At 36.3% G+C, this 26,848-nt stretch overlaps 1 protein-coding gene and 1 long non-coding RNA gene across 3 annotated transcripts in view; both read right to left on the reverse strand.

Annotated features, from left to right (window-relative positions):
* LOC143256558 (uncharacterized) overlaps positions 1-3,203 on the reverse strand; it is a 108,761-nt gene extending 105,558 nt beyond the window's left edge. For both annotated transcript variants that reach the window (XM_076513923.1, XM_076513922.1), the window contains exon 1: positions 2,984-3,203. The gene's annotated coding sequence lies outside the window, so the exon portion shown is untranslated. The remainder of the gene's footprint in view (positions 1-2,983) is intronic.
* Positions 3,204-10,748: 7,545 nt separating this feature from the next.
* On the reverse strand, positions 10,749-19,014 carry LOC143258112 (uncharacterized). The gene is made up of 2 exons (XR_013032147.1): positions 18,886-19,014; positions 10,749-11,036 (listed from the first exon to the last, which is right to left on the reverse strand). It is a non-coding gene; the product is annotated as an uncharacterized LOC143258112 (long non-coding RNA).
* Between the last annotated feature and the right edge of the window lie 7,834 nt (positions 19,015-26,848).

Here is a 26,848-nt window from a genome sequence, read left to right on the forward strand (position 1 = left end):
CTAGCATTCCTGTCAAATGAAGTGTAATTCGCTCGTTGTGGACCGGGACCACCAACAAAATATTCAGTTCCAGACCAGATAGAAGACTGAATATTGTTTGTAAGTTTGTAAAACTTTTTATATATAAATTATCACATGTAATAACTATTTTTAATAACTATCATACTATAATAAAACACTTGCTTATATGATACTGAAAACACTTTTTTATCACGCGATGTGCAACCCCCAATTTCGCGAAATTTTTATCTTGTGTGCATCTAGATTTACAATAGAGTTCACGATTTCATGTTTCGCCTCTGTTCCCTGTCATGGAGAACTTAATTTGTTTCCATTCTCAGGGTACAGTTATGACTTTATGAATACGTCACGCACGGATCTAATACACTGGCACCACGGGTAATCGACTAGTTATTATAAATTGCATTGTTGTTTGTATATAGAAATATATTTGTGTTAAGAAACAATATTGTGTGTATCATTCTTGTTTGCAAATACCATGGTAACACATATCGAAATTTGATTAACTTCTAAATTAAAATTTCCTGCTAAATCGTAATACGTAATGTATGTAACACTTACTTATTATATTTCAAACAAGAAAACCTTCACAAACTTTCATTTCACTTTAATGACCTTTAATTTTCAAGTGACCTAGCCTGGTAATAGCCTTACGATTTCTTACCAAACGCTTTTCCTATTTGTATGTATTAGATACAGTTTCGTCGGAAACCTGTTCGACTCATAATTTGAGGGTCGTTGGTTCGAATCCCCGTCACACCAAATGTGCTTGCCTTTCCAGCCGTAACAGTCAATCCCACTGTTCGTTGGTAAAATAATAGCACAAGAGTTGGCGGAGGGTGGTGATTGTCTAGTTGCCTTCCCACTAGTCCTACACTGCTAAATTAGGGACGGCTAGCGTAGGTAGCTCTCGTGTAGCTTTGCGCGACATTCAAAAACAAAAACAAAACAAATCGTCTGAAACCTTTTCACATTATTTAGAATACATTAAAATCTTTTCACACATGTGTTATCAAGTTAAGCTGTTTTTACTTTAGATATAAAGTGTGTTCAATACTTATTTAATCTCTTAGTTTACGGGTTTGTTTGTTTTTTCTATCTTACTGGTAAAAGCTACAATAACAATTTTATTTTGTTTCGCCCAACTCCAAATAAAACAAATATATTTTGAACTATGGTTTTCGGTGGTTGTTGCTAGTGGTGTCTTAGCCTTTGCAGAACACCAACAGAAGTCTTTATGTGTTAGTCACGAAGCTACCGATTATCTTCGCTTCTTATTTCGAATGCAAGGGTAACATCGAAGGACGTTTATCTTGTAGCATTTAGACCACAGCGCAGCGGGTGAGCACAGCATTAGTGCCAGAACATTTCTATGTGGTCTAACCACTCGTTCAACAAAGCAGCCAACAATGTATGTCTGAGACTGATTCTTTCAACCTTCTGTGGGAAGAATACACAGACCTAATTGAAATATTACATCATGCTACGCAGGAGAACTGAATATTTATAGACTCACAATGAATATGTACAGTCTCGTGTATTGAAAAGGCTTTGAAAGTATAACAAATATTTATAATTCATACCTTAAGCTTTTGTTATTAATCATTCAAAGCTCTAAAAAGATATATACAAAATATAATAAAACTAACAAATTATGCCAATTGTTCCCCCACACACAGCCAGATCCAGATAGGGCAAACAAGTCCAAGACAGTTAACCTTTATAACATAAGCTTTGGAATGGACGCGCATACAACCTTATTCACTTCCGTCCAAAGCTCAAGTACTTTAGTCTTGTAGCTGTAAGTTAAGAGGAGAAATAGAATTGGAATATGTTTGTTTTGTTTTTTGTTGTCTTCAGCAGTTGGTATGCATATCAAACCAATCACAGACTCAAAGAAGAGGGAAAACACCATTTATAGCATCCGTTGTGGACGTGAGTACACTGGGGAAACAAGGACTCTATAACACTTGGAATTCAAGAGCATAAGAAACGTATGATACTTAGAGATACCAATGTATCACGCATCAGCCATAGTTCATTATACTCCAGAAAAATACTACATAACAAATTGAAGTAATACAATAATAGGATATAAATTACATACGAGAAACTAAAACGTTCAAAGTAAATAGCCTTCTAAATCCACCTCTCTGATAAACGCTCAGTCAATCTGACAAGGAAGTGAACAAGTTGACAGCAACACTTAGATACCCTTCGTAAAAACATTAAAATAGTTTGTGTGGGCCAGTATAGAGAACACATTACGCCAGGAGGTTTGTATATATATAACACAACAATCTGTAAGTACATACTACATGTTTTGATAGAGCACTGGTCTGTATTTTTAGGTACGATACAAAATTATATACCGAACAAAAATATCTTTAGGGACCACGTGCATTATGACGTAACAATGCGACGTTATCATGTTATGACAGATAGTTGTGGCAGAGTTATTACTTAAAGAAGGACCAGTTGCTTAAAGTTCCAATGATGGAGGATATCCTAGAAGAATGGTGACGAACAGAATTACCTTGATGAAAATACAATATCAAATGTTGACCATTGCAATGAGTAGAACTTCCCTGAAGATTATAGTAGATTAACAGTTTAAACGTTAACAAACAAACGATTCGTTTACATAAACTTGCTAATAGCGAAACAGCTCAGAAAAAATGGTGTGTTGCGCTTCTACAAGTTTCTTACTTTGTGCTTACGTTTGTGTGTTATATTTATAGCTGGTATTTATTGATCAAACGCATGCTTTCAAACGCTGCAATATATATACGTCCGTTAATTCTACACTATTTATCGAACTCGAAGCAAGATAATTATGATAGCTTATAAACGTACACTATTCTTGATGAAGAGAAACGTTCTGAGATACAAAGGTACACTATGCATTACGTTAATGTGATTTTTATTATTGACGTACAATTTGTAATATCAGAAGCTTTACCTTCGTACTGAAGAAAGTGATTCATCAGTTGCTCTGTCTTTAGTTACCGTTTCTCTAACTTGCGTGCTGGAAACTATGAACTGAAATAGAATGTTACAACGCACGTTGAACCTACATATAGATTGGAATCCCTGACACAATCGCTGTCTATTTCTCAATGCGCACGTGTGTTTATGAATCCACCTGGGACGCACATCTTAAACCGCCGACTCCGTTCAACTTCTCAGTTTCATTCATTACGAAGCACTGGTGCTGCTCTCTGTCGGAGAGTCTTTACGTGGCAAGCTTCTCTGAATGCTGTTTTGGGGCCCATGCACGGCCCTCAAACAGGTTCTGTTCAAGTCGAGTAACATTCTTACTATTGAAAAGGAGAGCTATCTTGGCAGTAGAGCAACAACAAAAGTGTCCACATGACACTTAGGAATTAGATAATAGATGACCTTATGTAGCTGAAATAAATTTACTTATTTAACTAGAGTCGAACGAGAAAACGTTTACAAGGTCTGGCTTTACTATTTCTATAGATTCGCTCACACTTCAGCAACATACAGTAAAAAAAACAAAAAACATATAAGAAATATAATAAAACATTTGGTTTTAATTCATTTAACCTGACAGTGTGTGATTATTAAAAGGAATAAGCCATTTAATATATGTGGATAAATTGCTTATATATGTTATCTAAGTACTTATTACATTGTAAGCTTCGATTTTAAATTGCATCATGTGATCATGACCTATTTAACAGTATATTTTAAAACATGATTTTTATAAGCCAGATTACATCATGATCGGCCCGGCAGAGCTAGGTGGGTTAAGGCGTTCGACTCATAATCTGAAGGTCGCAGGTTCGAACCCCCCATCGCACCAAACATGCTCGCCCTTTCAGCCATGGAGGGCGTTATAATGTGATGGTCCATCCCACTATTTGTTGGTAAAAAGTAGCCCAAAAATTGGCAGTGGGTGGTGATGACTTCCCTCTATTTTTACACTCCTAAATTAAGGACAGCTAGCCCAGATAGCCCTTGTGTAGCTTCGCGTGAAATTAAAAAACAAACAAACAAATACATCCTGATTTCAGAACACAAAGTTTTAATAGTGTCCTTGACTCTTTCATTTACCTTGAACTTGTTGAACGTAAAGCTTTTTGCAACAGAGAGTAACACAATGGGCTACCTGTGCTCTGCCCACCAAGGATTTTGAAACCTGCTTTCTAGCGTTGTAAGTCCGTAGTGGTGTCACTGTGCTACTGGGGGGGGGGGGGGCGATATTCGGTACTTCAAGATTACAAAGGAAAACTATAATAAACATTAGCCACACTACGAACCTTTAAAATAAAATCCAAGAAATATGCATTAACTGTTCAAACAAGACAAAAAATTTCTTAACTTAAATATAAAACAGACTGTAATGTAAACAGTATCCAAAATGTAAGGGTTTAGACAAATTAGACTTTGGTTATAATGTCTAGTCCCACAGTAACAATAAGATGTGTCTAATAAAAACTAGGTGTCGTTGACGTTATTTTGAATCTGACTTTATCAGGGATTTCTGTCCCGCAAATAGAAACATTTGGGACAGACTGAAGTTAACGTTTCATTTCTCACACAAATGTTACTACTAAAATTTATTAACTATTTGTTTCAAAACCACCTTTGACGTAACACTCGATTCAGCATAAAATGAAGTTAGAAATTGAGAAATCGTGTCCCCCAAGAGGGTCAGAGGTACAATTGAGTACTTCTTTGAGTACAATTGAGTAAAGGCTAAACAACAACAATATTACCATATTGTATGATTTGCTTTCGTATACATTTATTCAAAAACGTATATTGTAGTGAAAGTTAATCGCTAAAAACAAAACAAAAATGGCCAAAACTCTACTCGTAATCCGAGGGTCACGGGCTCGAATCCCCATCACACCAAACCTGCTCGCCCTTTCAGCCGTGGCGGCGTTATAATGTGACGGTCAATCCCACCATTCATTAGTAAAAGAATGGCCCAAGAGTTGGCGGTAGGTGATGATGACTAGCTTTCCTCCCTCTAATCTTACACTACTAAATTAGGGACGGCTAGCGCAGATAGCCTTTGTGTAGCTTTGCTCGAAATTCAAAACAAACCAAACCAAAAGTTTCCGAATAATATTACACCAACGAAGCAACAGACAAAGCAGTGAATTATTTCAAAGAAAAATATTTGTGTTAAACTTTATAATGTGTGTGTTATTTCGATGCAAAATAAGAAAAGTGAACGAATTTCATCAATTAACTATTAACTTAAAGCAGTACAAAATATCATCGATCTGGTTGGTCCTATAATGAATAGCCACAAAGATCTGAGGAATTTTCTTTTATATCGTGAGATAAGTTTTCTATAGAACCATAGGGTTCAGATAATAGAACCATAGGGTTCAGATAATAGAACCATAGGGTTTAGATAATAGAACCATAGAGTTAAGATAATAGAACCATAGAGTTCAGATAATAGAACCATAGGGTTCAGATAATAGAACCATAGAGTTAAGATAATAGAACCATAGGGTTCAGATAATAGAAGAATAGAGTTCAGATAACAGAACCATAGGGTTCAGATAATAGAACCACAGAGTTCAAATAATAGAACCATATAGTTCAGATAATAGAACCATAGGGTTCAGATAGTAGAACCATAGAGTTCAGATAATAGAACCATAGAGTTCAGATAATAGAACCATAGAGTTCAGATAACAGAACCATAGGGTTCAGATAATAGTAAACTACGATCTACTATTAGTCAAACTTGAAACCGTAGCATCAACAAATGATCCCTTTCTGTTAATACACACAAAAAGAAGATTTGACAACTTGTAAAATATACAACCCTACGGTAATATGCATGGGAATCTTTTGTTTCACCAGCTTTTCTTCTTGTTGTACTTGTTTACGCTGTTGGTAACTGGATGTATACACTGTTTACTTTAAGATCAAAGCATTTCTGTTTGATTTCACTCTTGCACAATCGATAAAGGTTTTCTATCTCTACATATTATGCATATTTATAAAATGTACTACAAGAGCTGAAACAATCAAGGTGGCGCTAGTAATTACAGTCCTCATATGATATGGAGCAAAGCATATTTGAACAAGTCCTGCTATTCTGTAAGATAGTCAAGAGCTGTAGTGAGTAATCCAGATGGCGCTAGCGAATATAGCCCTCACATGATATGGAGCAAAGTATTTTATTTGAACAAGTCCTGCTTTTCTATAAGTCAGTCAGGGGCTATAATCATCTAGATAACCCCGTGATCACAGCGGGGACTGTTTTAACGTGCAGCTTCGACAGTCGACAGTTTTGTGAAGTTAAAAACTAAGTTTTGTGCAGTTACATTTTTTCCATGTAAATGGCTGTAGAACCACAGACTTTTCTAAAAATGTACTCCACGTTTTATGTATATTAAGTGTCGGATAATAAAAGTTTCAATCTGTATAATAGTATTGTCTGTTGTACGTCCATGTATCCATGTTTGGATGAATTTGGAGTGAAGGTTCACTGAGTCAAGAGGAAGACATATACAAAGTAGTAATTTTGATTTTCATGTTTTGCAGTTTTTATTGACGATTATTTGCTTTTTCTTTAACCAGTACTTCGTTCTCTGTTAGTGCAGATAGTCCTCGAGTAGCTTTGCGCGAAATGAAAAAAAAAAATCGTTCGCTCTTGATGGATCTTTACTATACTTGGCATGAACGTTTGGTGGTTACATGCTGAAATACATGTGAACTTGCGATTTCACATTTTATGTTTTGCTGTTTTTATTGACGATTATTTGCTTTTTCTTTAACCAGTACTTCGTTCTCTGTTAGCGCAGATAGTCCTTGAGTAGCTTTGCGCGAAATGAAAAAAAAAAAATGGATCTTTACTATACTTGGCATGAACGTTTGGTGGTTACATGCTGAAATACATGTGAACTTGCGATTTCACATTTTATGTTTTGCTGTTTTTATTGACGATTATTTGCTTTTTCTTTAACCAGTACTTCGTTCTCTGTTAGCGCAGATAGTCCTTGAGTAGCTTTGCGCGAAATGAAAAAAAAAAATCGTTCGCTGTTGATGGATCTTTACTATACTTGGCATGAACGTTTGGTGGTTACATGCTGAAATACATGTGAACTTGCGATTTCACATTTTATGTTTTGCTGTTTTTATGTTGCTTTTTCTTTTACAATATCATATAAAGGAAACAACTTTCATGCCCAAAGATTACCTTTCGTTAAGGCCCGGCATGGCCTAGCGCGTTAAGGCGTGCACTTCATAATCTGAGGGTCGCGAGTTCGCGCCCGAGTCGCGCCAAAACATGCTCGCCCTCCCAGCCGTGGGGGCGTTATAATGTGACGGTCAATCCCACTTTTCGTTGGTAAAAGAGTAGCCCAAGAGTTGGCGGTGGGTGGTGATGACTAGCTGCCTTCCCTCTAGTCTTACACTGCTAAATTAGGGACAGCTAGCACAGATAGCCCTCGAGTAGCTTTGTGCGAACTTCCAAAACAAACCAAAACAAAACCTTTCGTTAATCGTAAATTTACATAACTTCCCTCCAGGGGGACGAGTACTCCAGTCAAGATCCAATACAATAGAATATGCATTACATTACTAATATTTTACCTGACAGTAGAAGCGCAGCTCTATTCTGCACGAAAGGATATCAACACCGCTGTTACAAAGCCTGGACCAAGTGATAGCAAATCAAAAACGTCGTGGACTCACATTTTAACCCTTCAAATAGTCCCAAGTAGTTTCTGTAGGGTTATGACCTGTCACCACGCGGGAAGTTCCTAGACGTTAACTGGGAAACTAGGCTTGGGTTGTACATCCTCTGTGACATTAACTCGCTGTAACAACACATTAGCCTACTAACCAGAAAGATCAGTATCAGTCTGTTTGTCGTGTATCTCCCTCCGTCCTCTCTCATCCTAGCACCCCGTGACGTCCACCTCGTGGTCCTTTCAAGCACTGTCTGTGAAAACAATATTTACAGACAACTGATGCTTTTACAACAGCTGTTTGCAACTGGGATCGTAACACTATATTTGAATTTTACTCTACTGGGTTTACTGGACTTTACAACACTACTTAAGTGGACTGTGCTAAAAAACAAACAACCTCCATTCTGTTACATTAGTTAGTTTTAATCTGATCCGGTTAGCATAGAGAATATAAAATTCAGTCTTTTTCTAGACTCCCTTTGCAGTATTTTCTGATATAAAAGTGTTAATTTTCTCATTAAGAACAGTGTATTAGAATAGGTTGAAGTTAATATATTAAATTTATTATTTGACTTCTGTGTGTACATGTTTTAGGTCAAAGCCACAATGGACTATTTACTATGTCCATTGTTGGGAATCAACCTCTGGATGTTGGTGTTTAAGTCCCTGTCTCACCAGGGAGAGGTCAATATTATTTGACAACTCTATCCATCGCATTCTGTTTGGAATTATTATTTTTGGCTCAAACTGTCTTTATATTCCTTGAATATGCCACCACAATAGTGTTACTTTTCCTGGTAAACATATTGTTTTCACATAAGTATTTCCATCTGAACATCTCGTACAACAGAGCAGTTAAACTATCATAGTAAGTAACCCAAGGTTGAGACATAACATCCATAATTTAGTGACCAGCAGTTGGCTGCCGCTTTTATCAGGCGCCGACAGCTAAAAATGTGACACATGTTTAGCACAATATCACAACCGCAGCACAACACTCTATCCATTAGGTCATTACGACACCTGTAATAAGTCACTTTCGTTGACCAGCTGAAGTCTGTGTTCTTTCATCTAGTTCATATGTTTACTTCTTTTTACCATCAAGTTACATCGAACATTTTGATGTGTTTTTAGAACAAAGTTACATCAGACATTCTGACTTATTTTTGGAATAAAGCTACCTTGAACATTCTATTGTACTTTCAGAACACAGGTACATCAGGCGTTCTGATTTGTTTTTGGAGCAAAACTACCTTGAACATTCTAGCGCGTTTGTCGAGCAAAGCTACTTGGACATTCTGGTGTGTTGTAGAACAAAGCTCCTTGGACATTCTGGTGTGTTGTAGAACAAAGCTACTTGGACATTCTGGTGTGTTGCAGAACGAAGCTACTTGGACATTCTTGTGTGTTTGTAGAACAAAGCTACTTGGATATTCTGGTGTGTTTGTAGAACAAACCTCCTTGGACATTCTGATTAGTTTTTAGAGCAAAGCTATCTTGGACCTTCTGATGTGTTCACCACTAAGAATTGAAAACCTGGTGTGTTTGTAGAACAAAGCTACTTGGACATTCTGGTGTGTTGTAGAACAAAGCTACTTGGACATTCTGGTGTGTTGTAGAACAAAGCTACTTGGACATTCTGGTGTGTTTGTAGAACAAAGCTGCTTGGACATTTTGGTTTGTTTTAGAACAAAGCTATCTTGAACATTCTGATTAGTTTTTAGAGCAAAGCTATCTTGGACCTTTTGATGTGTTCACCACTAAGAATTGAAAATCTGGTGTGTTTGTAGAACAAAGCTACTTGGACATTCTGGTGTGTTGTAGAACAAAGCTACTTGGACATTCTGGTGTGTTGTAGAACAGAGCTACTTGGACATTCTGGTGTGTTGTAGAACAAAGCTACTTGGACATTCTGGTGTGTTTGTAGAACAAAGCTACTTGGACATTCTGGTGTGTTGTAGAACAAAGCTCCTTGGACATTCTGGTGTGTTTGTAGAACAAAGCTACTTGGACATTCTGGTGTGTTGTAGAACAAAGCTACTTGGACATTCTGGTGTGTTGTAGAACAAAGCTACTTGGACATTCTGGTGTGTTTGTAGAACAAAGCTACTTGGATATTCTGGTGTATTTGTAGAACAAAGCTCCTTGGACATTCTGGTGTGTTGTAGAACAAAGCTACTTGGACATTCTGGTGTGTTGTAGAACAAAGCTCCTTGGACATTCTGGTGTGTTGTAGAACAAAGCTACTTGGACATTCTGGTGTGTTTGTAGAACAAAGCTACTTGGACATTCTGGTGTGTTTGTAGAACAAACCTCCTTGGACATTCTGGTGTGTTGTAGAACAAAGCTACTTGGACATTCTGGTGTGTTGTAGAACAGAGCTACTTGGACATTCTGGTGTGTTGTAGAACAAAGCTACTTGGACATTCTGGTGTGTTGTAGAACAAAGCTACTTGGACATTCTGGTGTGTTTGTAGAACAAAGCTGCATTGGATATTCTGATTTATTTTAGAACAAAGCTATATTGAACATTCTGATTAGTTTTTAGAGCAAAGCTATCTTGGACCTTCTGATGTGTTCACCACTAAGAATTGAAAACCGTCCTTAAACTTACCGTTGTCCCATCAGGGGACCTAGTTTTATAGATTCTTATATAATTTTACAAGGTGTAAAAGTACTAATAAATTTCTTCCTGGAAGGATTCTGCTTGTTCTCTAATGGTAAGACAAATACATGAAATAGATTGACATGAAACACGTCTAAACTGATAAAAAAAAAAAGTGGAACAAATATTATGTTTTCCGTCAGCTGTGAAGGAAACATTGCTAAAGATATTTAGGTTTGTGAACAAAAATTACACCAACTGCTTACATCGTCCTAATATGAAAATAAAAGTTAAAAATACGAATGAATACAAAACCATTCAATAAATTATTCTGAACAACTGTTAATAAAAATTAAATAATCTATTTTTAATTTAGTTATATTTGAGGTGCTCTTATGAAACATTGAATAAAGTCCAATAAAATCTGAACAGAAAGTAATTTATTTTGTGAAAATTCAAGCAAGAATAAACTAAGCAACAAAACCCTCAGAGGAATGAGGATTAGATAGATGATCAGATAGTAAAAAATATATGAAAGATATGGCAGATGGGCAGTATGTTCCCGGTATTCCGTCACTCAATAGACATCTGGCTGGGGCGTAATACGAAGCGACCTCTGCTGGTATCACATTAGGTTACGCCCACCTTTGTTACGTAAAACTGCGTTGCACGATGTGGGTGGCAATGGTTCTGATGTTAGCTGAAACGCATTTCTGCAATTACACAAAGTGTGATACAGGTTACTATAAGTAATTTACAACACAAGACAGTAAAAAGTAATGATCTGAAAAACACTAGTTTTATCTGGATCATGGGATAAGACGTATTCATCTCATATTATTTATATGAAGAAGACACGTGACATCGCACAAAGTCTAATACAATTGCTATAAGTAAGTTAAGACAAGAAAACAGTAAAAATAATAATAGAAAAAAACTAATTTTTATCTGATCAAGGGATAAAACATTTTCTTATCACATTATTTATATCTTCACACGTGAAATCAATTGTGATCAAAACCTAATAAGATCTGTAAAGAAAAAGGCACATCATATATAAAACAAGAGAAATCCTGAAACAAATATAAAGTTAATTCATTTTCTACACTGTCTGTATACATAAGTCTCGTGTTATACACGTGTTTGGAGTTTTGTACTCTGTCGTTTTTCGGTCTTTTCTATATGTAATAAGAAAAAACACAAATACGATCACACCACAAAAAAAATGCTTGTGATCAGATGTGGCCTTAAAAAATATTATTAATCATTGGTAAGGTCGCGTTGATAAAAAAAAAAATCTCATTGGCATTCTGTCCATGTCTTATGATTATCTCAGCAAAGCCTTATTTACGACATGTGAACGCTGCAGGTGGCGAGCGACAGCTGGTTTGGTGGTAGAATATTCTAACTGATCCCTCACTACACGATGGCAATGTTCTGTTAAAGTCCAATAAACAATTGGGTATCTTTCATTCTCTCACTCTTTCAAAGTACATTAAAAAGCTTTGTTCTCCTAAAACGTTTATGTTTTCTTACGTTATCGTTATGTTATTTTCCCCCAGCGAAGTCGTGTTCAAGAAAGAAAAAAAAAAATCCTCGTGTCATTTGAATCAAGCGGCCAGCTTTGTATTCACTGTTGTTTAATCACATACATTTAACACTACGTACCTTTAAGGTGCATTGTTAATGATTATATTATGGGAACTTTAAACGTGTTTCCCTGCTTTCCAAATGAATATCGTGTTCTGAATAAAAATTGCATGGAAAAACAGCAATTAGCAATCGTGTTTAGAAATAGAAACGTAGTTTAATAAAACGCATAACATGAGTTATATTGGTGAAAAACGGCGTTCGCTTGCTCTGTAAACGCGCTTAGTGAAGAGGAACACGTGCACGTGCTTTAAACACGATACAAAACTATTTGTACCAATAAAACTTGAACCCTATGTCAATTAAATCTCACAATACCCACTTTACCAGAATGATACCAATAATTAAAACTTTATGTCAGAATTTACTATTTCCTATAATAATAAAACTATTTTATGTTCCAGTTCTTCTTTATTAACTTTGTATAATAATAAAATGATTCTATCTTCTAATATTTTGTATAAATATATCTTAATTCTGTTGTAATATAAATGTCTTTTTTTCTTTCTATTTACAATTGCAGTGTATTTCAGTTTGAAATATTAGGTACCAACACACACGAAACAAAAAACAAAGGAATATATTCCTCAAAAATAAAACAAAGGAATATATATCACTGTACTAAAACAAAGGAATATATATCACTATAATAAAACAAAGGAATATATGCCACTGTACTAAACAAAGAAATATGTATCACTGTAATAAAACAAAGGAATAAATTTCATTATAATAAACATAGGAATATATTCCACTACAGTAGGTAAAACATAGGAATATATTCCACTACAGTAGGTAAAACATAGGAATGTATTCTGCTATGATGGTACCCCCGCTGATACAGCAGTAAGTCTACGGATTTACAACGCTAAAATCAGATGTTTGATTCACTTCGGTAGGCTCAGAAGATAACCCGATGTGGCTTCGCCATAAGAAAACACAAACACACCCCATTTGGGACAGCAGTAAATCTACAGATTTACAACGCTAAAATCAGATGTTTGATTCACTTCGGTAGGCTCAGCAGATAGCCCGATGTGGCTTCGCCATAAGAAAACACAAACACACCCCATCTGGGACAGCAGTAAATCTACAGATTTACAACGCTAAAATCAGGGACTCAAACCTCCCTCGGTGGTCACACCAGATAGCCCGATGTGGTTTTTGCTATAAAAGAACATACATATACTGGTATGATAAAACCATGTTAAATATTTCAATATAACAAAATAAAGAGATTAGTTTTACTATAACAGTACAATGGTATATATTCTACTATAATAAAATAAAGGGATATATATTCCACTACGATAAAATAAAAGAGTATATTCCGCTATAATGAATGGTTTGGTTTTTAGAATTTCGCACAAAGCTACTCGAGGGCTATCTGTGCTAGCCGTCCCTAATTTAGCAGTGTAAGACTAGAGGGAAGGCAGCTAGTCATCACCACCCACCGCCAACTCTTGGGCTACTCTTTACTAACGAATAGTGGGATTGACCGTCACATTATAACGCCCCCACGGCTAGGAGGGCGAGCATGTTTGGCGCGACTCGGGCGCGAACCCGCGACCCTCAGATTACGAAGCGCACGCCTTAACGCGCTAGGCCATGCCAGGCCCCGCTATAATGAAACAAATGTTTATAATCTACTGTAATACAAAGACATACGTTCCGCTCTAATGAAACAGTGAGTTATATTCTACTATAATAAAACAATAATGTAATAACAACGTAATCATTTTTAAAGTACTGTCTTTTCATACATTGTAAATATCATAATACATATGCAGTGGCGGCGCCAGGATATTTTCGTTGGGGGGTGACGAGGTAAACTGTGGAGGGGCTTCCCAAAATGCCATCAATATGAAGTATAGATGGTAAATTATAATAATGTAAATACCAAGGTACATTTCAGAAAGGTGTGATATTTTGAACTGCGTGTTCAATGCAATTTTCATTGGAAACTCATACTCTGATTAATAATTCATTATTACAAACTAGAAATAATCTGTTTATGAAAATATGTGTATATGTAAAAGTGGAAGCTCACCTAAATTCCACCCAAGGTAATGCATAATAATATAGAAAATCAAGATTAGCTGAGATTGAACATTTAATATACCATTAAGAGTAAAGCTACAAATCAAAAGAAATATAACATAAATACATAGTTTACATAGCAGAAACGAATTATCCCATGTGAAGTTAATACACTCTAAGAAAAAGTAAGGTCATTATCAGGCTAACTGTCTTTCATCATGTTGTGTTTATAGTCAATATTAATTCAAAACAATGTGCCTGTTCTGATGATTGGCAGCAAATGTGTCTATAACAGTATCAATATCGAGTTGTTTTGCCCTCCTGGAGTTTACTGATACGACAGCAAGGTTGTTGGTGCGGTTGTTACCACAGCTGTTGTGCAAGTATGTCTTGAGAAGCTTCAGATGTGAGAAACTTCTCTCACAGGCAGCTGAAGTGACAGACAGGATCACAGCAATGCATACAAGTTTGTGGAGATCCATGAAGGCATCCTTGTATGGCTCCAGCATGGTTGCAAGCTCTAATGGTGTGGATACTTCCTGCCCTTTGTCTTTCTTCCTGGCAATTAGCCGGTTCAACTGGTGGACCTCCACTGCTAGGTCATCCTCTTCCACACCATAGTTTGCTGCCATTCCTAAGAGTACTTGCTTGTCCAGAAATGTGGAGTGTTTTGGGTTCAATGCAGTAGCACCCATCAGAACACTGCAGGCATCAGAGGAAAATCTTCTATTCAGCTCGTTGAGCATTCCGTCTATGATGGCATAGAAGATGTGTTTCCTGCCATCTGGTGTTGGTTCATCTCTTTGGCCAGTACTAGATGTGATTATGAATTCATCCAGGTGTCTGGGAGCAGATCGCTGTCTACTTTGACGCACCGTCTCAGTGCGTATTCCCACTTTCTCACATATATCCTCAGCAGACTCTTCCAAGTCTTCCTCTGCAGAGGCCAGCTGCAGGTCAGGTGACTGGAGGTGGTCAGATATTTGTTTTGTCATCAGTAGTAGTTTTTCTATGGCCACTAGACTGGTTACGAACTTCTGATCTAGGAGGATGCACAGGCCCTTTGATTCAGTGGCTCTGTGGACATTGTACCCCTCCACAAGATGCTTTAGGGTTGTCACAATGGCAGGGAGGGTTCTTTTCACAGCCAGACAAGCAGCATGTTGGCAGGCCCATCTTATACACGCATGCTATGTTTTAATTTTCAATAAAAGATAAATGAAAGTAATGGGTAAATACCTGTGAAACCTTTGGTTTATCAAGTAAAATCCTTGATGATCTGTTGTAACTTGAAATCAACGTGGTTGTCTAATCTTCGTCAAAGCTCAAGATAGAATGGCATTACACAGGGAGCGGCAATACAGTGTATGAGTTTCAGTGCATTCAGTACGTTACTATGGGACACATGACACATACTTCCGTTTTAATGAAGACGTTGAGTTCTACAGATCTATGTCTCTTTGATGTTAATTGTTAAGCAACAACGACGATTGCGGTTTCCATATTTTATGAATATATGTAGGTAACAATACTGGGGGCTGAGGGGGCTTGGCTCATTTGGGGGATCAAGCCCCCGAAGCCCCCTTTGGCGCCGCCACTGTGCATGTGATTTGTCTATTAATTACCATTTTTAACCCTGAAAGTCGCCAAATGTAATACATGGACTACTTGGCAACGCCCAGACCGCTTTTTTTTATTAACACTAATTGTCGCTAAATTACTTCTTCCAGACTGAGCAATAGTGGTACACAATCTTTCAGTTGTCTAACAACATATCCTGAATCAAAATGGCACTAACTGTCAGAGACGGACTGAATCTAGATATAAAGAGAAGGGCAATCAATCGTTAAACATATGTACATACAGTTACATCTTGCGCTATTTTCTGTCTTAAGTTCCCGTTATTTGCTGATAAAAAGAAAGAAATATCATCATGAAATGTTTTAAATCAGTCAGTTTTGTTTTTGTTATTAATCCTACAAATTAGGTCGTAAAGTATATATTTTTTACATTACAGAGAAGACAAGCATGCGAGCCTCTGTCTTGACTTGAAATTAATAAGACTGTTTACAGCTTAGAACTGGTTATTGCTAAACAACAAGGTATATATAATATAAGATAATTTGTGTGAACAGTACGAAAGTAGGATTCACGAAAGAAAAATGCATAACTTTTAACGAAATATGTTACTAAAACGCCTTTAGTACAAAATCTATGGCTAAACCCACTTCCCCAAGATCCCCTCTGGTACAGCGGTAAGTCTACGGATTTACTGCTCTAAAATCAGGGGCTCGATTCCCCTCAATGGACTCAGCAGATAGCCTGATGTGGCTTTGTTATAAGAAAACTAACACACACTTCACCAAACGTTGCGGATAATTCTTCTTTCTACTAAGGAAATTATGAATGTCGAAAGCAAGTCTAGTTGTCAATAAAGGTTCTTGTACTGCGTCCATAGTCAGTCAGTACATTTTTATCTTTGTTTTAGGCCTCTCGTACAATCAGTCGGTAAATTTTTATCTTTGTTATAAGCCTCTCGTACAATCAATTAGTACATTTTTATCTTTGTTATAGGCCTGTCCTGCAATCAGTTGGCACATTTTTACATTTCTTATAGGCCTCTCGTACTGTTAGTCAGTACATTCTTACTTTTGCTATACGCCTCTCATGTTTTCTGTTTTTTTGTAATTTATATTTTATTGGTGGTTATAAAAAGTATACTTTTAAATTAGTTGAGGTTACAGGTTCAGAAGGAAAGAGCTTACTGAGTTGGTGTGATTTAAAGATGACTTTAGACGAACAAGTACAAAACTTTAATTAACCCTTAATGTATGACATTCGTGAGTTGGTTGAAATTACGATATTCAGCCAGAATTGCACCTTGTTTGTTTGTTTTGAATTTCGCTCAAAGCTACACGAGGGCTATCTGCGCTAGCCGTCCATAATTAAGCAGTGTAAAAGTAGACGGAAGGCATCTAGTCATCACCATCCACCGCCAGCTCTTGGGCTACTCTTTCACCAACGAATAATGGGATTGACCGTCCCATTATAACGCCCCTACAGCTGAAAGAGCGAGTATGTTTGGTGCGACGGGGATTCGAATCCGCGACCCTCGGATTACGAGTTAAATGCATTAACTACCTGACCATGCCGGGCCAAACTGCACCTTGTCTTGTAAAACCAATAGTTAAAGTGAGGACGATTTGGTTTTGTTTGAATTTCGGACAAAGAAACACGAGGCTATCTGCCTTAACCATCCCAAATTTAGCAGTGAAAGACTGGAGGGAAAATAGGTAGTCATCACCACCACCAGCCGCCAACTCATGGATAACTCTTTTAGCCTCGAATAGTGGAATTGACGGTCACGTCATAACCTCTTTATGGCTGAAAGAACGACCTTGTTCGGTGACGGAGATTCGAACCATCATTCCTCAGATTGCGAGTCAAACGTTCTAAACACCTGGCCATGTCTAAGCCCCTTGAGGATTGAAGCTATTAACGTTCCTGGCCTTTTGACTGGAATATCAAAATGTAATCCATCTCCTCAACACCACGTTGTGTAACGTATGGTTAGCAGTACTGAAAGCGTAGGTAAGTACTATTTTATTCTATCGGCTTATACTGTTTTACATATATAACTTTATACTATTACATCACAACTGTCCATCGGTACAGCGGTTTCTGCTTGGACCCAGCAGACAGCCAAACGTGGCTTTGCTGTAATAATAAACCATATAATTTAGCACAATGTTACCAAAACGGAAAACATATAATTACACCTCGATATTTTGCTATTCAATAATATGAGTAAAGACCAAAAACAAAACTAAATCGGACACTTAAAACTGGACAGTGTTGAAATGCTCTTTATATCACCAGCTTTGAGTCATCTCAAATTCTGTGGATCACAGGTGGCATTAGAGATCTTGTATTGTAGCTGTTTACAAGTAGGTTAAAACTATAGTCCACTCACTGCAATATTCCAGAGTATATTAAAGAATGACTGAACTGAATAATTTTAGTGATCATAATATAACATTAAATATAGTTCAGTGGTCATCTTTCATTCCTAAACTTAGTCATGTGTTGTTTCCATAAGTCGGACCCTTGTGTAATTTTGTGGTTAGTGTATCCGGAGGATAAATTTGAAAGTTCATGACCCACATCCAGTAACCGTAAAATTAAAACAAAAAAAACGCATTCTCTACTTTGAAACTCTGGGAGCGCAATAAGAGAGGCAGTCAAATTCCACTATTTGATCAGACTAGTGTAGCCTAAGAGTTGACTGTGGTACTGTTGACTATCTGTTTTCCCTTTCATGAATCACTTCAAAATTACAAACGGAGATAATTCCTGTGTCGCTTTGTTCGAAAATTCTCAAATGAAATATTTCTGGAGAGTTTGTATGTCTGTCTGGAATTAAACACAAAACTATAAAATGGGTTATTTGTGCTCTGCCCATCAGAAGTATCGAAACCCGATTTCTAGCGGTGCGAGTCCGCAGACATACTGCTGTGCCACTGGGTGTCATTTCTGGAGAGAAGGTTTGTAAGTTTTTTCCAAACTTCAATCGAGATATGTAATACAGTAAAAAAAAAGAATGCAGTTCATTTCATTATCAGTTCATATCACAACGGTAATAGTGCGTTTTCATTTGGCTATTTATGATACTGTACACTCTGAAACCCATGTTTTCAGGATTGTCCCTAACTGTTAATCACTCCATAACATCGTTTTTCTTTCTACAACCTTTTCAGTAAGTCATTCCCATAAACTGTACACAAACTATCTGAAATACCAATTTGCTACATTTTAGAGGGATTTTTTTTCTATTTAAGTTCGTTTCTCCCCGCTTTACTCTTACTAACTTACCCACATCTTTCCTAAACCTGATCATGCACCTTCCAAGACAAAGTCAAAGGCCAGTTTGCGTGTAATGAGTCATATAACTACACCCAAATAACCGAACAGCATTAAAAAATAAAAAGATAAAAGTTTGACCTGGAGGAGTTCTCTCACACCCCCGGCAATATTCCTTGATTGGTACAATAAAAATAAAGCCTATAAGAAGACAGTTTGGCTCATGACGTGAACCATCGTTTTCCAACAGCTGTCAACACACGAATTACAAAAGATTCCACTCGTCCACACAGATGGTAGACGTGATAACAACCTTGCAGTGCAGCTTTTTATGGAGCGTCGTTGTAAAGTATAATGAATTCCCATATGAGGAAGATATATCTACATAAACACGGCTAGGCTACTTCCGAAATACTATTGGACAATGCAATTAAATTTATTTTTATGTGTTGTATTTTATACACACACAAAATCAAGTCGATCTAAAATGGTTAAAATGTCGTCAACTACCTTGTATGCTGCCATCTATTGATAGTGAATAATACCAATTTTCTGCGCAATTAATTTTGTCGTGAAATCAAAATACATTTACTTCTATCTGAATTTTTAGTACTGATATACAGCGTAAAAGTATGTAATAAATAAGCACACAGGCGTGGGACTGATTATGAACGAAAGCTTCCAAACGTTTTATTAAACTTTAATAAAGTACCTCAAATTTCAAACAATAAAAAAAGTTTCTTTACCAAGTGAAAGCATTTTCTTTATAAATAAAGATCACGCTTACTAAGATTAGAATTAGTAGATTGAATATCACACTTTTCTTTAATATATTTGCAAAAAGCTATATAAATGTCCCTCATTTTCAACCGAAAAACTACCTCCACCTCTTGGGCTACCTTCGTCTTACAGCGCATGCATGGCCTTAAAAAGTGTAATTCACAATCCAAATACGCTTTCCATTAGCCCCAAACCAGCAACAAGAACATGTTGTATTTTAAACTAACATACGTTAAGAGCATAATCATTATTTTTATTATCCTGATTGAACATATTTCATTTGAAAGAAAACACACAGAGACACTCAGAAAATAAAATATTTCGTACTTTAACGGTTGTTTCGTCTCTACAGTTAAAAACTAAAGTGTTCTTCCTACATTCTGGGAAGTCATTTCTTAAATTTTACAAAAACGTATCATTTGTCTTTAAGCAAGCTAAAAAAAAACTTCATTCCTTTCGCAAAGTTGTGTAACAGAAAATAATACATCTTGACGTTCCTAGAGACATGTAGTTTAAAATGACAGTGAACTTTGCTACGAGACATGTAGTTTAAAATGACAGTGAACTTTGCTACGAGACATGTAGTTTAAAATGACAGTGAACTTTGCTACAAGGCACCCAATTCTGTGCTTACGACGTTCTAAAGTGGTGACCTTATTGTATAAATACCATACTTTCCATTTCCAAAAAGCGAATCAATTAGTCATTTCATTTAGTTTGAAAAGAAAAAAGGAAAAACATTGACAGTAAGTATAATATTATTATTACACGCAAAACAAAGTGTAATGCCTAAAAACCCAAGTAACAGACATAACTAGACGGCTGCTTTCTCATTTGATCTCAAGCACGCGGCATGAGCAATTGGATGTTGTGTTTGTGTGATTTTATTATCTTGTTTAGTGGTACTAAATAGTAAAAAAAAAAAAGAACTGGTACACTCGTAATCCGAGGGTCGCGGGTTCGAATCCTCGTCACATCAAACATACTCGGCCCTTTCAACCGTGGAGGCGTTAGAAGGTGACGGTCAATCCCACTATTCGTTGGTAAAAGAGTAGCCTAAGAGTTGGTGGTGTGTGGTGATGAATAGCTGCCTTCCCTCTGGTCTTACACCCCTAAATTAGGAACGGCTAGCGCAGATAGCCCTCGTGTAGCTTCAAGCGAAATTCAAAACAAATCAAACCAAAGAACTGGTTCATACTTCCTTTAGAACTTACAACACAACTTCATTTTATATAAATATAGAAGAGATCAATCTGTATAAAGCAAAAGAACGAGTTTGTTTTTTCTTTATTGTGATTAACCCATAGACAAAACCGAGGCCTGAAAGACACGTTTCTGCAACATGGAGCATTTGATGTAAAAGGTATTGTGAAAGACAGGAAAAATTGATTAAAATTCTTTAATTCTTGATCAATATCTCATCAAGTTTTTACCATCACACATCCAGTAATAAAACATATTTTTAGTTTATTTACGTGATAATTTTGAATAGTAAAAAGCCTGAAATTTTCAACTTATTAGTATGAGAGCTAAACAGTTATGTCAATTCATGTTTGTAGCTGTCTGAAATTTTAAACTGTGAAAAGGGTGACAGCAGCACCCACCGCCACAAAGGTATTGGCAGGTCCTTTGAATTCAAAAGTGGGATTAACTGTAGGTTTTACAACACACCTCCAGCTGAAAGTAAGGCGTGTATTTAGTAGCATTATGTCTCAAACCATTGACCCTTGGTTCTGAAGTCTAATACACTATCCACTAGGGCACGGTCAATGAGATTAAAAGAAACATGAATGACTAAGTCATCAAGATGCTCGAGAGATCTCTACAGGCTTTTGCTAACCAAAATAACCCCATCCCATCTCTGGTCGAAACGAGAAAATAGTCGATGAAAATTAGATGCAGTTACTGGATGGTGAATGCAAACAGAAATGATCTCATCAGCAGGTGAGACAAGAAACATCTAATGGTAAGGATGGTGATCCATGGTGCAGTAGGGAACCTCTCTGTGCCTGAAGGAATCCTGCCAAAGCAGACATTTATCATAGGCAAAAGTAGTATCAAGTTGAATCAATAGATAACATGTCAAAAGCAACTCATCCTTCGCTAGGAGCAGACTATCCATTCAAGAATCAGGTGAGGTTCCTGAAGATAATTACTACCCCATAACTGTGATGTCGACATCTCAGGTGGGGATTGTTTATGAGTTCATAGGGAGGAAGCTGTAACTACAGCCATGGCCCCCGTGAGTAAAGTGAAGCAAATTACACACTCAGATTTTAAAAATACTCCAAAAGAAGAGCTAGACCATTTCCTGAAACATTTAAGGCAGGTAACTGCTTGGAATGGCTGATTTCTAGAACTCACCAATCAATATTCCTGATTAAAAGTTTTGACAGTCCAACCCTGTACATCATCAAGTACTTGAATGATGTATAACTTTGGGATTGATGTAGAGTTACACTAATGTTTTGACCTGATGGAAAATTGTGCAACATATTGAACAGTTTAAGGCACAGAAAATGGTCAATCACCAAGAATTTGACTGCTTATAAAGACAGCCTACACTGCTTATGTTGGAAAGGATAAGTGGCAATGGCTTGTGTAGATCACAAAGACATCTTGGCAAATACGTTGAAATGCAACAACACCTAGGGGTGAAATAACCCCCTAACAGAGGCAGTTTCTAGTTGTGGAAAGACATGCAGTAGTAACTTTGAACCAGTTGAGAACTTGGAAGAACCTTCTAGTAGCTATACGCCGAGCAGACAATTCTACTGCTACCTCCATCGTACTGAGCACAATCCATATCAAAAGTTAACCAACCACCCACAATGGCATCCAATGAATGAGAAAAGCTAATCTAATCTTCTCTTAGTTTATATGCTTCAGCCGTCGTTAATGATGCCTTCATCCAGACGTAGTTTTGGAAGAAAGAAGCAAAAAATTTGCTTTGAAGGTGTAATATTGGATCATTATGGAGCGAACTGCCCATACTTTGTTATGCAGTAAAAGTAGCGTAAACAATGTTATTTGCTTCAGTAAACAAGTAGGAAAGGCTGCTTCTACAGCTCTGAAAACTCATACACCAAATCAGGTCTGCTCACCAACTTGAGGGAACACAGCAGTCAACCTGCACTGAGAGGTTGTAATTTTCGTTGTTAAGCACATACTTACAGAAATGGCTATCTTTGATCTTCCTGCCATTACTAGCAAAATCCAGTTTCTAGTGATATAAGTCTGTATACATGCTACTGGGGTATGCACTGAAAGGTTTAGTGCCAACTCAGTTCTTTCAGAGCTTGTTGGAGTTGGGTACGTCAAAACACTGAGAGGTCTTACAATATATCAAGCCTTCCATGTAAACACCACTCTAATTATTGAATTACACATTAATTTCAGCACATGACAATACACTAGAAATAAATGAAGAAGTAAACTTCAGCCATGTCAAGGTGGTATCACTAAAAGAATGAAGCCAGTCATCAGCAACCTCTGTTTTGCCATTGGTATCCTTGGGAAAGATGTACTGCTGAGCCTACTGGGCAATTCTGCCTGTGCAATCACCGAAACGATGGACTGTGGAAGAATTATTTGATACCAGCCATATTGGGCCCAAACAATGGAGAGGAAATTACATCATCCTCTCAAAAGCAGAATTCTGCAGTTTACTGCAGAGAAAGTATAAGTACCTGTAGCAAAGTTACAGAGCCCACATGTGAAATCAGCTGTTTCCTCTCCCCAAAACATGTAGCTTAAAATAGAGCAGTTACATGTCCAAAAAGGGAATAGGTTTCAGTGAATAATTGGTTATCCTGTTTCCTGCTGATATGTTCATCAAAACTGTAAACAAAATAAATAAGTCTAGCAATAATGCTACTGAGTATGAACACATAACAACCAAAACAATTGAGATCACTGGTTGAAAACTGGACAAATAATCTGGACCCAGTGAAGCAACAGCAACTCAGTGATTTGTTGGTTGAATATGCTAATGTATTTGTATGACCTGATAACCAGTTAAGTCAGACAACAATGACTCAACACAATATATATAAAAACAACTCTGCTTAAACACAAAGACCTCCCTGGAGCACTAAAGATGTAACCAGCACTGAGATACAATTGATTTTAAAGGATGGGCAACCTTCAGAGATTTCTTGATCATGTCCAGTAGCAACTGTCAGAAAGAAAGAAGGAAAAAACCAGATTGTGTTCATTTGAAATTGGTGAGTTTGATAACTCATGTCAACATCATTCCATTAGCATGAACATATGAATGTTTGGATGCACTGTAAGGTCTCCTTTGGTTCAGCACTTCAGATATTGCATCTGAATAATGTCAAGTGGTTAATCAAATGATAGGTTTAGCTTCACATTTACTTTAGCACTTTAAATAGTTTGTATAGTGAATAATACAGAAAAATATATATATCATTGCCATAACATATCTTTCAAATCTTATACAATTATAAGGCAACTAAAGATACTATACATACAACACAGTCAACACAGTTTGTATAACATACAACACAGTCTTCCACTATAAAATGTCTAGTCTTTTTCTTTCTTTTTTCATTTAATCTTGGCTAGTTTTATTGATGAAGGATGGAATTCTCCAAAGTCTTCATAACTCTATAATGATTGTTTGTTTGTTTTTGAATTTTGCACAAAGCTAAACAAGGGCTACCTGTGCTAACCATCACTATTCTAGCGGTATAAGACTAGAGGGAAAACAGCTAGTCATCACCACCCACCTCCAACTCTTGGGCTACTCTTTTACTAATAAATAATAGAATTGACCATCATATTATAATGCCCACACAGCTGAAAGGACAAGTATGTTTGGTGTGATGGGGATTCAAACCAGCGACCTTCAGACTAAGAGTCAAGCATCCTAACCACCTGGTCATGTTGGACCTTCTGTAATAAACGTTGGCCTGAAAGACAGATTGGGATTTATATTCACTTTAGTATTTGTATTTATTAACTTATGCATAATAATGTAACTTTGAAACAAAAATAAGTCTTAAAAACTGTAAAAACATTGAAGTAACTCAATCTTATAAATAAAAAGAACACTAGGAAACAGAGGAAAATGAATGATTTACATTTCAATTTTAAGAATAATGACATAATAAAATTTCAGTTTTAAAAATAATGATATAACAACATTTCAGTTTTAAGAATAGTGATATAATAACATTTCAGTTTTATCCCATGTTTATAAAATATTTACAAATTCACAAAATGGATGTAAATCTGGAATATGTATTAGTTCCTAACCATTAAAGAAGTTTCTTTAACCAATGGTAAGACTATGAAATATAATTTGAAAAACCAGCAAAATAAAATTAAAAAAAAGTGTACTTTACTGTTAATGTTATCAAAACTAGTACAAGAGCCTGGAGTGCTACCAGTGACAAGCACAGCCCTAGGTCCATTGTGGTCAGTTAATGTGAATGCATTAAGAATAGCAACTGTACACATTAATAAACACCCTGCAGATTAAAAATACGTGTAGTTAGATCTTTCACACTGCTATTCCAAATTATTAATAAAACCCACCTTGAAAGGTGCATCAGGAGGTAGAATATGTACTCTAGTTTTCATTTTCAATCTTTTAAATACACACATTTATCCTATATACTAATAGAACCTAAAATAACTACCACCTTACTTCTAATCACTACATAAACTCAAACCAGCTCACAAAATATACTTCAGCAATAACATACTGGTGCTTGAATATTTCTTTTGCCTTGTACGTATTTTTCATAAATTAATGAGCAATAGCTAAAGAAACATGTGAAATAAAATATATTAAAATTTTTCATTACAGATCACTGTTACAAAAGTAGTTTTGCAAAAAACCACTACATGTATTTGTATCGATTATGGATGAAACTCTCCACTGGCTTGACTTATTGATACTCAGGATGAGCAGAGGTACACAGTCCAAATTTGCATTTGACATATAAAGGTTAGAATTATGGAGAAAGCTCAAAACCTGCAACAGTTTATGCTTATTTGAGGATGTAATTTCTGTAAATATGCAATACTTAATTGACAGTGATTTTACCTAAAACTGTCTCAAGTATTCAGTTGTTGTGAGATGTGTACGTAATCTCTTTGCCCCTTACAGGTGGGTAATTTAACTCATTACTCAATATAACTGATTACCTATAAGCATCAATTACATTGATTAGTGTTGTGTAAAATAAATTATTAATCAAAATTATGATTTAATCATTAATGTCAAAAAACAATAAACTAAATGAAAATAGTTATTCTAATTATTACTGCTTTTGACTAACAAATTTAAAATTAAAATCAATTTTCACAACAAAATAAACTAATTGAAGTTAGAGGTTTCCAATTATTGCAACTATCCAAATATTTAAAGGAATGTCATTATGTTTGTTTGCTGCTTAGCGCAATGTTACATAATGGTATATTTGTGGTATGTCCATTGTGGATATCAAAAACTGATTTTAGCATTATATACTGTTTCTACTTCAAGATTGTTCAGACTGAGGCCAGCATAGCCTGGTGGTTCAGGGAGAGAAGTCTCACGACTCAGTGGCATAAGGTTGGTTGGTTGGTTGATTTAGCGTTTTATGGCACAAAGCAACTAGGCTATCTCTGTGCCAAACATCCAGTAAAAAGGTAAAAAAAAAGTAAATGTAGTAAAATTCATAAAAGGAGATCAAGGTGAAACAAAACTGCATTTGAAAACATAAATAGCATAAAACCAATGTTGACATCTAGCCTTCAATGTTAAGAGAGAAACCACAGTAAGAGAAGTTGTAAAAGACTTTCTGTAGCATAATGGTAATTATCATAACCTGCCAGGAAGACTAATAGATAAGTACAAGAACCACCATCAGTCACCTGAAGTTGGCCTTTTCAGTCCTGGTTCCAGGTTATGTGTCATTACGGCCATTATCAAAAAGGAAAGTAATAAAAGTTTTAAAAGACATGTAGCAAAATTGTAATAATAACTCGCCAGGATGACTAAAGGGTAGTTCAAATGCATAGTTCAAACAGCAATGCTAGTCACTTGAAGTTGGCCTTTCCAGTCCTGGTATCGAGTTATTTAATGTTACAGCCATTATCCAATTTCAAATCTCAAAGAGAGATTGTGATTCTTAAAAGGGAACCACAATAAAAAAGGTTTAATGAATAAATATCCAAC

This window comes from Tachypleus tridentatus, chromosome 7 (genome assembly GCF_004210375.1).
Source record: "Tachypleus tridentatus isolate NWPU-2018 chromosome 7, ASM421037v1, whole genome shotgun sequence".
Taxonomy (NCBI): domain Eukaryota; kingdom Metazoa; phylum Arthropoda; class Merostomata; order Xiphosura; family Limulidae; genus Tachypleus; species Tachypleus tridentatus.